At 44.6% G+C, this 11,200-nt stretch overlaps 1 long non-coding RNA gene across 1 annotated transcript; it reads right to left on the minus strand.

The window, feature by feature from the left end:
- Nucleotides 1-7,016: 7,016 nt before the first annotated feature.
- LOC118658424 lies at nt 7,017-9,942 on the minus strand. Its single transcript, XR_004968315.1, has 2 exons — nt 9,747-9,942; nt 7,017-7,159 (listed from the first exon to the last, which is right to left on the minus strand). It is a non-coding gene; the product is annotated as an uncharacterized LOC118658424 (long non-coding RNA).
- Between the last annotated feature and the right edge of the window lie 1,258 nt (nt 9,943-11,200).

The following is an 11,200-nucleotide window of genomic DNA, read 5'->3' on the forward strand; positions in this document are numbered from 1 at the left end:
CTCACAATAAATGGTAATAAGTTTTCTTATTGTAGCTGGTTTTAAACTTTAAGGCAACCTTACAGAATAATAACAATAAGGGCACACTTTTACCAACTACTTACCAGTGCCAGGCTCTTTTCTAAGTGCTCAATATTCAGTATGATCTCATTTAATGTTCTAGCATTAAATGTTCTCTCTAAGAGAGCTACAGTTATCCCCAGGTCACTAGGAGGAAACTGAAGCCCAGAGAAGTTAAGCAATTTAGCCAGGGTCACACAGCTGGAAAGTGAGAGTGGGTCAGGCGATTTCACCTCTCTGAGCCTCAGTTTCCTCACCTGTAATATGGGAATAATTATAGTACCTCCTGCTGTGAAGCTTTAATGAGCTGACACAGCGTTTCCCTAGGAAGATAATTTTTGGTGATGCGTGGACCTGCATTTAGAATCATTAAACTGTGTGACAAGTAGTCCACTGCCTTTTCAAGTCTCAATAGTTTGAGGAGAGCGGCTCAGTTGGTACTAATACATGTTTTTGTCTCTTGACACTTAATCCCTGTGCTTGATAAAAAGCCCTTCAGTAAGTAACAGTATCCTGCTGGAATCCTGAGACATCGTTTACATTGTACTTATTTTTAAATAAGCCTGTCCAGTGGCTGGCCATATCTACTGTCATTCATGGCAGGACTACAAAGTTTCTTATAAAAAATAAATTGATATCTGAGTCACGGCACCAAAAACAAACAAACAAACAAAAATTGATTTTGCCTGGCCGGTGTGGCTTAGTGGTTGAGTGTCAACCTATGAACCAGGAGGTCATGGTTTGATTCCTTGTCAGGGCACATGCCCAGATTTCAGGCTCTGTTTCTAGTAGAAGGCATGCAGGAGGCAGCCGATCAATGATTCTCTCTCATCATTGATGTTTCTCTCCCTCTCCCTCTCCCTTCCTCTCTGAAATCAATAAAAATATTTTTAAAAAAATAAAAAGTAGCCATAGCCAGTTTGGCTCAATGGATAGAGCGTCGCCTGTGGACTGAAGGGTGTCAGGTTTGATTTCGGTCAAGGGCATATGCCTGAGTTGTGGGCCCAATCCCCAGTGGAGGGTGTGTAGGAGGCAGCCAATCAATGATTTTCTCTGATCATTGCTGTTTCTCTCTCTCTCCCTCTCCCTTCCTCACTGAAATCAATAAAAATACTTTTTTTTAGCCCTGGCCGGTTTGGCTCAGTGGATAGAGCGTCGGCCTGCAGACTGAAGGGTCTCAGGTTCGATTCCAGTTAAGGGCATGTACCTTGGTTGCAGGCACATCCCCAGTGGAGGGGAGGGGGGGAACTCTCTGTTCCTCTCCCTTCCTCTCTATAAAAAATCAATAAAATATATATTTTTTAAAATACTTTTTTTTTAAAAAAGCTATAAAAATAAATTGATTTAAGCTTTATAATTTTAGAGGTGGTTACATAAATCTATACATGCTTGCATAGAGATGCACACAAATGAATGTAAAAGCTGTTGAAATCTGAATAAAGTCTGTAGCTCATGTCAATGTAAATTTCCTGATTTTGAAACTGTACAGTTACATAAGATGCACCATCAGAGGAAAATGAGTAGAGGGTGCACAGATCTCTCTGCACAATTCTGGCAACCTCTTGTGAGGATAGTTATTCCAAAAACAGTTTCTTGAAGTAACTGATTTAGATTTTTAATTGTCAGGTGAATATATCAACAAAATGTGGAATGTCCATACACTGGAATATTATTCACCCTTCAAAAGGAAGGAAATTCTGATGCCTGCTACAACATGGATAAACCTTGAGAACATTATGTTCAGTGAAATAAACCAGTCACAAAAAGACACATACTGTGTGATTCCATTTACATGAGGAACTTGGAGTCATCAGATTCATTGAGACAGAAAGTAGATGGTGGGTGCCAGACGCTGGGGAGTTAGTGTTCGGTTTCATTTGGGGATGATGAGAAAGTTCTGTGGTAGGACGGTGGGGATGGTTGTACAACAGTGTGAACGTACCTAATGTCACTGAGCGGTAAATTTAAATATTATTAGGATGACACATGTCATGTTATGTATGTTTTATCACAATTTTAAAGAGCAATTGATTTGGTTCTTAAAGGGAGTTTTAATTTAAAAAAAAAATCTTAGGTAAACAATAAGAGTTCAAGTGGGAGGTGGGGATAGGAAAATCCTGAGGGCGGTCTGTGAAGGTCAAAAACGTAGGCACTCCTGAGGTTGTGCAAGCTGCGGGCTCGGCCCAGAGCTGGTGCTGAATGAAAAGAGGCTGATGTTGTTGTTGTTGATGATGATGTTGATGTTATCTACAAAGTGCCAAACACTTCCAAGTTCACGCTCTGCCAGGTGCCCAGAGAGCCTCATTCTTTTTTTTTTTTAAATATATTTTATTGATTTTTTACAGAGAGGAAGGGAGTGGGATAGAGAGTTAGAAATATCAATGAGAGAGAAGCATCGATCAGCTGCCTCCTGCACACCCCCTACTGGGGATGTGCCTGCAACCAAGGTACCTGCCCTTGACCAGAATCAAACCCGGGACCCTTCAGTCCCCAGGCCGACGCTCTATCCAGTGAGCCAAACCGGCTAGGGCAGTGGTCGGCAAACTCATTAGTCAACAGAGCCAAATATCAACAGTACAACAATTGAAATTTCTTTTGAGAACCAAATTTTTTAAACTTAAACTATATAAGTAGGTACATTGTTATTAAATGAATTAGGGTACTCCTAAGGCTTAGGAAGAGCCACACTCAAGGGGCCAAAGAGCCGAATGTGGCTCGCGAGCCACAGTTTGCTGACCACGGGGTATGGCAAGAGAGAGCCACCTTTTTGAGACCCCCTGGTGAAACACGGTATCAGTTCTGAAGATGAGAGAAGGTTCCCAGAACCTGAATTAAAAGCTCAACCTGACTCTGCATTCCCCAGAGCAAGGACAACCCCACCCTTTAGCCATAGCCCTGGCCCCCAAGCCAGGTGGGCCAGGAGAGCACACATTCACCCCCATCCACCCCCGCCCAACTGGAAGCAGGGCGCCAGACTCCTTCCCCTGGAAGGGGCCATGAGGAGATGGACCATTTGGCCTCTGAGGTCCTTTCCTACTCAAATCCAGGGCAGGGCACAGCTGCCAGGATCTGGCTCTTCTGGACTCTGTATAGAGAGTTACACAGCAGAAAGCAAGGTAGTGACAGGTGCCCACGCCCAGCCCAGCCTGCAGAGTTTGGGAAATCGCCCTGCATAGAGCTGACTAGGGAAATAGGACAGCCAAACAGGTGTGTGGGTGCTGAGACGATGCTCTCCCTCTGCTAGGGGAAGACAGGAGGTGAGAGAGCAGGTGCCCAGAGGCAGAGCCAGGGAGGAGGGGTGTTCTCATGGCTGCTGTAACAAATTAGCACAAACAGTGGCTTACATCAACACACATTTATTATCTTACAGTTCTGGGGGTCAAGAGTTTGAAATTAGTATCACGGGGCTAAAATCAAGGTGTCAACAGGGCTGCTTCCTGTTGGAGGCTCCAGGAGAGAATTCATTCCTTGCCTGTTCCAGCTTCAGGTTGCCTGCATTCTTTGGCTCAGGGCCCCTTTCTCCATCTCTACAGTTCATAGTCTCCCTTCTGATCCCATCATCACAACTCCTTTCCTCTGATGTTGACCCTAGTTCTGCAAAATGTTAGTGACTGGTAATTTGGGTGAAAGATATATAGAATTTTGCTGTATTCTTCTTGCAACTTTTCTGTTGCAATTAAAATATTTCAACATGAAAAGTTAAAAAAAATGTTGGCTAATAAAAAGTGTTGGTAAGTGCCCTGGCTGGTTTGGCTCAGTGGATAGAACGTCGTCGGCCTGCGAAGAGTCCCAGGTTCAATTCCGGACAAGGGCACATACCTTGGTCGCAGGCTCCTCCCCAGCCCAGGCCCTGGTCTTGGGTGCATGCAGGAGGCAACTGATGGATGTTTTTTCCTCTCACATCAACATTTCTCTCTGTCTCTCCCTCTCCCTTCCACTCTCTAAAAATCAATGGAAAAATATCCTCAGGTGAGGATTAAAAAATTTAAAAAAGTGTTGGTGAGGATGAGAAACAAGGAAACTTCCATCCCTTACTGGTGGAAATGTGAAATGGTCAAGGAGAGAATTTTGGAAAACAATTTACACTAGCTGGTGTATTACTGGGCAGGGAAGGTTGATTGCACGAATAGGAAAACAGCACATCTAAACGTCTGAAGAGTAAAAGTTGATTTCTCACATAAGCAAAGTCCATCGATGTGTGTGTCTTCCGTGGAAGGCTGTCCGTCAAGTGGTCCAGGCTCCTTCCATCCTGTGATGCCTCCATTCTGAACACGTAACCCCCACCCCCAATTTGTGGCTTCTACCACCAACAAGAATCTTCCGAGGAAAGAAGAGGTATGGCACACTGCATCTTTAAATACCTCAGTCCAGAAGGACTCGCCTTCCTTCGGTGTACTTTCTATTGGTCAAAAAGGGTCACGTGACCCCAATTTAGACGCAAAGGTAGCTGGGAAATGTAGTCTCTGGATGAGTAACTGCTCCTCAGCTGTACCCTCCAGAAAGGAAGCGAGTCTTTGTGACAAAGTGGGTTGCCTCTGCCACATCCAGGAAAGTTGCAAATGACCATGTCCTGCACTGGGAACTCTCCTCCCAGACTTACATCCCCTGAGAAACTCTCAGAGGTGGACACAGGATTCATGTACAAGATTATTCAGAACAGCCTTGCTCGTCATAGCAAGACCCTGGAGTCACCTTGAATATACCTGAGTCGTAGATTTGATAAATAAATGATGATGCATTCATTCAATGGAATGAATGTAAATAAATGGACAGTGGGGACACGCAATAATGTGAATGACTCTCATCAAGATAATGCTGGACCAAAAAAGAAAAGAAAAGGAAAGGAAAGGAAAGGGGAAAGGAAAGGAAAGAAGTCACAAAACAGTATGTTTGTTTATAGGATGATTAAAAAAAAACCCAAAAACCCAGCAGGCTACATTTAACGAATGGTACTTAGGCAGGGCTGACACTCAGCAGTCACGCACCTGTATAATATATCAGCTATTAAAATGCAGCAACACTGGTTGGTAACTAGCTGCTCTACAAACCTCCCCCACCCAGTGTGATTCCTGGCCACCCTGGCCTTGTCCCTATGATGTCACAGATTTCACAATCCAGCAGCTAAAGAGTCAGGATCTGGTAAATATTTTTTATATTGCCTTTGGTTTAGAGAGGCATGCATATGTGGGGGGGGGGCGGGGGGATGCTTTAAAAAAAGGGTGGAGGGGTGGGTGAGTTGGAAGAGGGCACGGAGGGGATAAATGATGATGGGGAAAATAAAATAAAATGTTTTAAAGAAAGAAGAGGAAAGAAGTGCTGGACACCAAATCCAGAAGGGTGGTCCTCCCGGTGGGAGGCCCAGGGGAGAGGATGCACTTAGAGTCTCACGGGAGTCGTTGGGTCAGTGTGCTTCCTTCCGGTTTACCTCCCGATGCACTGGGAGAGCAGAGGGAAGATGTCATTAAACCCCCTGAGGAGCCCCCTCAGAGATGTGGGAACTGCTTCTGCTTCAGCCACATCCCCAGGTGGCCTCAGAGTTTCAAGAAATCCATTGCAATTGCCTCCAAACAAGCTTAACTCAGTCATTTGGAGAAGCTGTTACCGAATAAAGTGCAGGGTACCCAGTAAAATTTGAATTTCATGTAAGATAAACAATGAATAATTTTCAGCATAAGTGTGTTCTAAATATTGCACAGGATCAACTTACACTGATTCTTTTTTTTGCTCATATATCTGAAATTCAAATGAAAACGGGCATCCTGTATTTTTATTTGCTCAATCCAGCAACCCTAATTCGGAAGCGTCTCCTCACCAGAACCCCTGCCCCGTTCCTATCTCCAGTAAGAGAGTTCTGTATATGGATCATCAAGCTCAGTGGTTCTCCACCAAGGGCAATGCTGCCCCCCAGGGGACACTTTGTGATGCCTGGGGACATTTTTTATTCTCATAACTCAGGGGATGGGAATGATACTGGCACTGAATGGGTAGAGACCAGAGATGCTGCTCAACTTCCTCCAATGCACAGGACAGACCCCCATAAGCAAGAATGATCTGGCCCCAAATGTCAATAGTGCCAGGACTAGGAAACCCTGGTCTCTATGGACACTGAAGTCACTAAGAATTATGACCAGAGAAGTTTTCCAGAAAAGAAAAATTAACCAGGAGGTAAAGTAGTGGAGGACTGAGACAGCCTGACCTGAGATTGGTAGAGGAAGCAGTGAGGGTAGCAGAGAGTATTATCTGACAATCTAGATCAGCGGTTCTCAACCTCTGGGTCGCGACCCCTTTGGCGGTCGAACGACCCTTTCACAGGGGTCGCCTAAGACCATCCTGCATATCAGATATTTACATTATGATTCATAACAGTAGCAACATCACAGTTATGAAGTAGCAACGAAAATAATTTTATGATTGGGTCACAACATGAGGAAATGTATTTAAAGGGCCAGAAGGTTGAGAACCACTGACCTAGATCAAAGCTGTAGTTTTAGAGCAAGGACACCTGCCTCACCCCAGGAGGCAAAAGAGTGTGAGGAGTTAGGAGGAAAAATAGCCGCAACCTAAGAGCTTAAAGTCCTCAGGAGAGAGCCAGGCTTCTGCTGGGGAGAGAAGGTAAAGAGAAAGTTCTGAGAAGAAATTGAGAATGTAGGAAATTTTGCTTGGGAAGGACTGTGACTTCCTGAGGGCACAGCTAAAGTATTTCAAGATTTGAGGTGGCTCATTAAAGGAAGAAAGGCACACCATTTACTGGAAGAAGATACCCGCAAAACATAGATCTGACAAATGACTTATTGCCAGAATCTAAGAAGAAGACAAACAAAATGGCAAAGGGTTTAGAAGAGACACTTTGCAAAAGAAGATAAAGAAATGGCCAAAAGGCACATGAAAGATGCTTAAAATCATTAGTCATTGGGAAAATAAACAGTAAACCGCAATGAGACACCACTACACACCCACTGGAAGAACGAAGATTTTAAAACAATAACCTGTCTGTACAAAGTGATGCTGAGGAGGTGGAGCGACTGGACCTCTCAGACACTGCTGGCAGTTTCTTCCAAAGTTAAAGATGCATCTTCTACATGGTCCAGCCAATCAACATCTGGTATTTATCCAAGAGAAGCAAAAATGTACACTCTCATGCACTGCTTTATTTATAACAACTCCAGACTGCAAACAACCCAAATGCCCATCAACTGGTGAATGGATAAACCTGGTACATCCATACACTGGAATATTATTCAGCAATGAGGAGGAACAAATCAAAGAATATACACACAACACTGGTGAATCTCAAAAACATTATGCTGAATGAAAGAAGCTAGTCACAGCCCGCCAGCGACGCTCAGTGGTTGTGCGACGTCCTGTGAACCAGGAGGTCACGGTTCTATTCCCAGTCAGGGCACATGTCCAGATTGCTGGGCACAATCCCCAGCAGGGGAGAGGGGGGAGCGTGCAGGAGGCAGCCGACCAGTGATTCTCTCTCATCATTTTCTTTAAATATAGTTCTTTATTGATTTCAGAGAGGAAGGGAGAAGGAGAGAGAAATAGAAACATCAATGATGAGAGAGAATCACTGATCAGCTGCCTCCTGCACACCCCCCACTGGGGATCGAGCCTGCAACCCAGGCATGTGCCCTTGTCCGGAATCGAACCCGGGACCCTTCAGTCCACAGGCCGACACTCTATCCACTGAGCCAAGCCGGCTAGGGCTCTCTCTCATCATTGATGTTTCTATCTCTCTCTCCCTCTCCCTTCCTCTAGAAAAAGAGAGAGAGAGAGAGAGAGAGAGAGAGAGAGAGAGAGAGAGAGAGAGAGAAGAAAGAAAAAAGAAAGGAAGAGCCGAAACCGGTTTGGCTCAGTGGATAGAGCGTCGGCCTGCGGACTGAAGGGTCCCGGGTTCGATTCCATTCGGGGGCATGTGCCTGGGTTGCGGGCACATCCCCAGTGGGAGATGTGCAGGAGGCGGCTGATCGATGTTTCTCTCTCATCGATGTTTCTGACTCTCTGTCTCTCTCCCTTCCTCTCTGTAACAAATCAATAAAATATATTTAAAAAAAAAAAAAAAGAAGAAAGGAAGAAAGGAAGGAAGGGAGGGAGGGAGGGAGGAGGGAGGGAGGGAGGGAGGGAGGAAGGAAGGAAGAAAGAAAGGAAGGAAGAAAGAAAGAGAAAGCTAGTCACATACTGCATTATTCCATTTATACAAAATTCTAGTAAAGGGAACTCTAATCTAAGGTGATAGAAATCAGATAAATGGTTGCTTGGGGATGAGGATGGGATGGGGACTGACTATAAAGGGACCCAAGAGATCTTCTGGAGTGACATAAATGTTCTCTATCTTGATTGGGGAAGTGGTTACATGGATTTCTCAAATTGCACACTTAAAATAGTTACATTTTATTATATGCATGCTAGACTTCAATATAATTGACTTTAAAACAAGTTGGGCCCTGTTGGTTTGGCTCAGTGGTAAGAGCATCTGCCGAGGACTGAAGAAGGGCCCTGGGTTCGATTCTCGTGAAGGGCATGTACCTCTGTTGCAGGGTCCATCCCTGGGCAAGTGTAGGAGGCAACTAATAGATGTTTCTCTCTCTGTGTCTTTCCCCCTCCCTTCCACTCTGAAAATCAATGGAAAAAATAGCCTCCGGTAAGGATTACACACACACACACACACACACACACACACACACACACACACAACAAACAAACAAAAAAAAACCAAGTTGGACAGAGAAGGAAGAAGGGGGAAATATAGAGGTATACAGAGTTGTGGGGTTTTGGTGATGAAGTCCTGGGCTCCTTGTGAAATTGGCAAAAATGGGTCAGGGGTCCAATGGGCTTAGGTGATGGTTCCACAGATGATTGTGTAGCTGGTATATACACATGAATGATTAAAGTTTAGAAAGCCTCATGGTTTCCCAACACTTTTTATTGTGTTCCTTCCCTGAACACTGAATGGTAAGAGGTTTGGCCTACCAGATAGACTGCATTTTTTGAGCATGTGCACACATGCGTGTGTGTGTGTGTGTGTGTGTGTGTGTGTGTGTGTGTGTGTGTAGGGGGTGAAGTGACAGAGAGAGGCTTTTATGAAGCATCCAATCACTTGCCCAGAAGAGAATTCTCCACATTCGTTTGGCAGGTGAGGAAACTGCAGCTATGAGAGGTTTGGATCTTCACCCAAGGTGCCAGGGACTAAGAGGTGGAATTGAGATTGAACCCAGGACTCTCCCTCCCCTGCTTTACCACTCCTTAACTATTCATAATTATCACTAAATACTAATTTAATACTTTCCAATTTAAAGATTTAAATCACCTTTATTCCTATGATAAACATGAGACATGATTTCCATTAAAAAATAAATAAAAATAAAATAAAATAAAAAAGGAATGCTACTGGCATCTAGCGGGTAGAGGCCAGGGATGCTGCTCAACGTCCTACACTGCACAAGACAGCCCCCACCACAAAGAACTATTCAATCCCAAATGTTAATAGTGCCAAGGCGGAGAAACTCTGCCCTAAACTAACTCATCACCTTCCCCCAAAACCTACATCCCCATATCAATAAAAAACACCTCCAGTTACCCAATGCCTCCAGCCAGAAACCTTTGAACCTCCCCTCTCGCTCACTCCCCATATTCAAACCATTCCTGAATTAATTAGATAATAGTAGGTGCCATAATGAACAAACCTTAAAATATTTGATGACTCAAACATGATTGAAGTTTGTTGCTCGCTCATCTAAAATCCAAAATGAATGTTCCTATTTGGTAGGCGGCTCCCTTCCCGGGCTCCTTCTGTGGTTCCATCATCTCTATCAGGTCACTGCATTCAGCTGCCAGAGCTGGTGTAAGGAGAAAGAGAGTGGAGAAGTCACACTTGCTTCCTAGACGCCTTAAATTGGAAGCATCACATATTATTTCCTTGCTAGGTTCATTGGTGAAAACATAGCACATGGCTCCCTAGATGCAAGGGATGCTGGGGAATGTAGTCCCTGAATGGAAGGGTGTGGTGACCACCCTCCAAGAGGGCCTGGATGTCCACCCTCTTTTGTAGTCCCCTGCCCCACAGTGAATTATGGTTAGCTTGTGGAACCACTAGGATGCTGTGAAAATGACAATGTCTGACTTCCAAAGCCGGGTCATATAAGACATTACAGCTTCCACTTTGCTATCTTGAATCATTTGCTCTAGGGAAGCCAGACGCCATGTTGTGAGGACACTCAATTAGTCAAGAGGTCCACTTGGGGTCGAACTGAAGCCTCCTGACAATAGCGAGCCATCCAACTTGTCCCGCCTTCAAATTGCTAGCCATGTGAGTGAGTCATCTTGGAAGTGGATCCTTCATCTCTCGTTAAGCCTGACAGCACCACTGGCCTGGCTGACATTCTGACCCCAACTTTATGAAAGACCTCAAGTCAGAACACCTAACCCACAGAAGCTATGTGAGATCATGTTTATTGTTACGATAATACTTAATGTTCTTGTTGTAAGCTAATAAATTATGGGGTTATTTGTTACATAACAATAGGTAGCTGCTACAAAGGAGAAGCATGACTTTTAGAGAAGAATTTGTCCTGCACTCTCAAGCTCTCTCTGTTCCACTTTCTGAACATTCACAAATCTCTAGAGCAGCGGTTCTCAGCCTGTGGGTCGCGACCCCTTTGGCGGTCGAACGACCCTTTCACAGAGGTCGCCCAAGACCATCCTGCATATCACATATTTACATTATGATTCATAACAGTAGCAACATTACAGTTATGAAGTAGCAACGAAAATAATTTTATGGTTGGGTCACAACATGAGGAACTGTATTTAAAGGGCCAGAAGGTTGAGAACCACTGCTCTAGATCCTCCCTCACACTGACTCCACATTTCTCTTCTGAATGGCTACACCTGCCCTGTCACTGGTCCCCCTTTGTAGAGATATTTGTCATGTGTTGTTGTTATTGGTGTTGGCTTTCCAGCATTCAATCATTTCATTTCTTTGGGGGATGGGGACTTTATTGCCTGCGGCAGTGTCCACCATGGTAGCAGTGCTGTCCAGAGCTGGCTGTGACCTCCTAGCCAAATTTCCCCTAATGCTCAGTCTCTGGAACCTCTGCCTACTTTTTCCAAGGTGGGTTTTTCAGACTCCCACCCAAAC

The sequence above is a fragment of the Myotis myotis genome, unplaced genomic scaffold (genome assembly GCF_014108235.1).
Source record: "Myotis myotis isolate mMyoMyo1 unplaced genomic scaffold, mMyoMyo1.p scaffold_m19_p_6, whole genome shotgun sequence".
Classification (NCBI taxonomy): Eukaryota; Metazoa; Chordata; class Mammalia; order Chiroptera; family Vespertilionidae; genus Myotis; species Myotis myotis.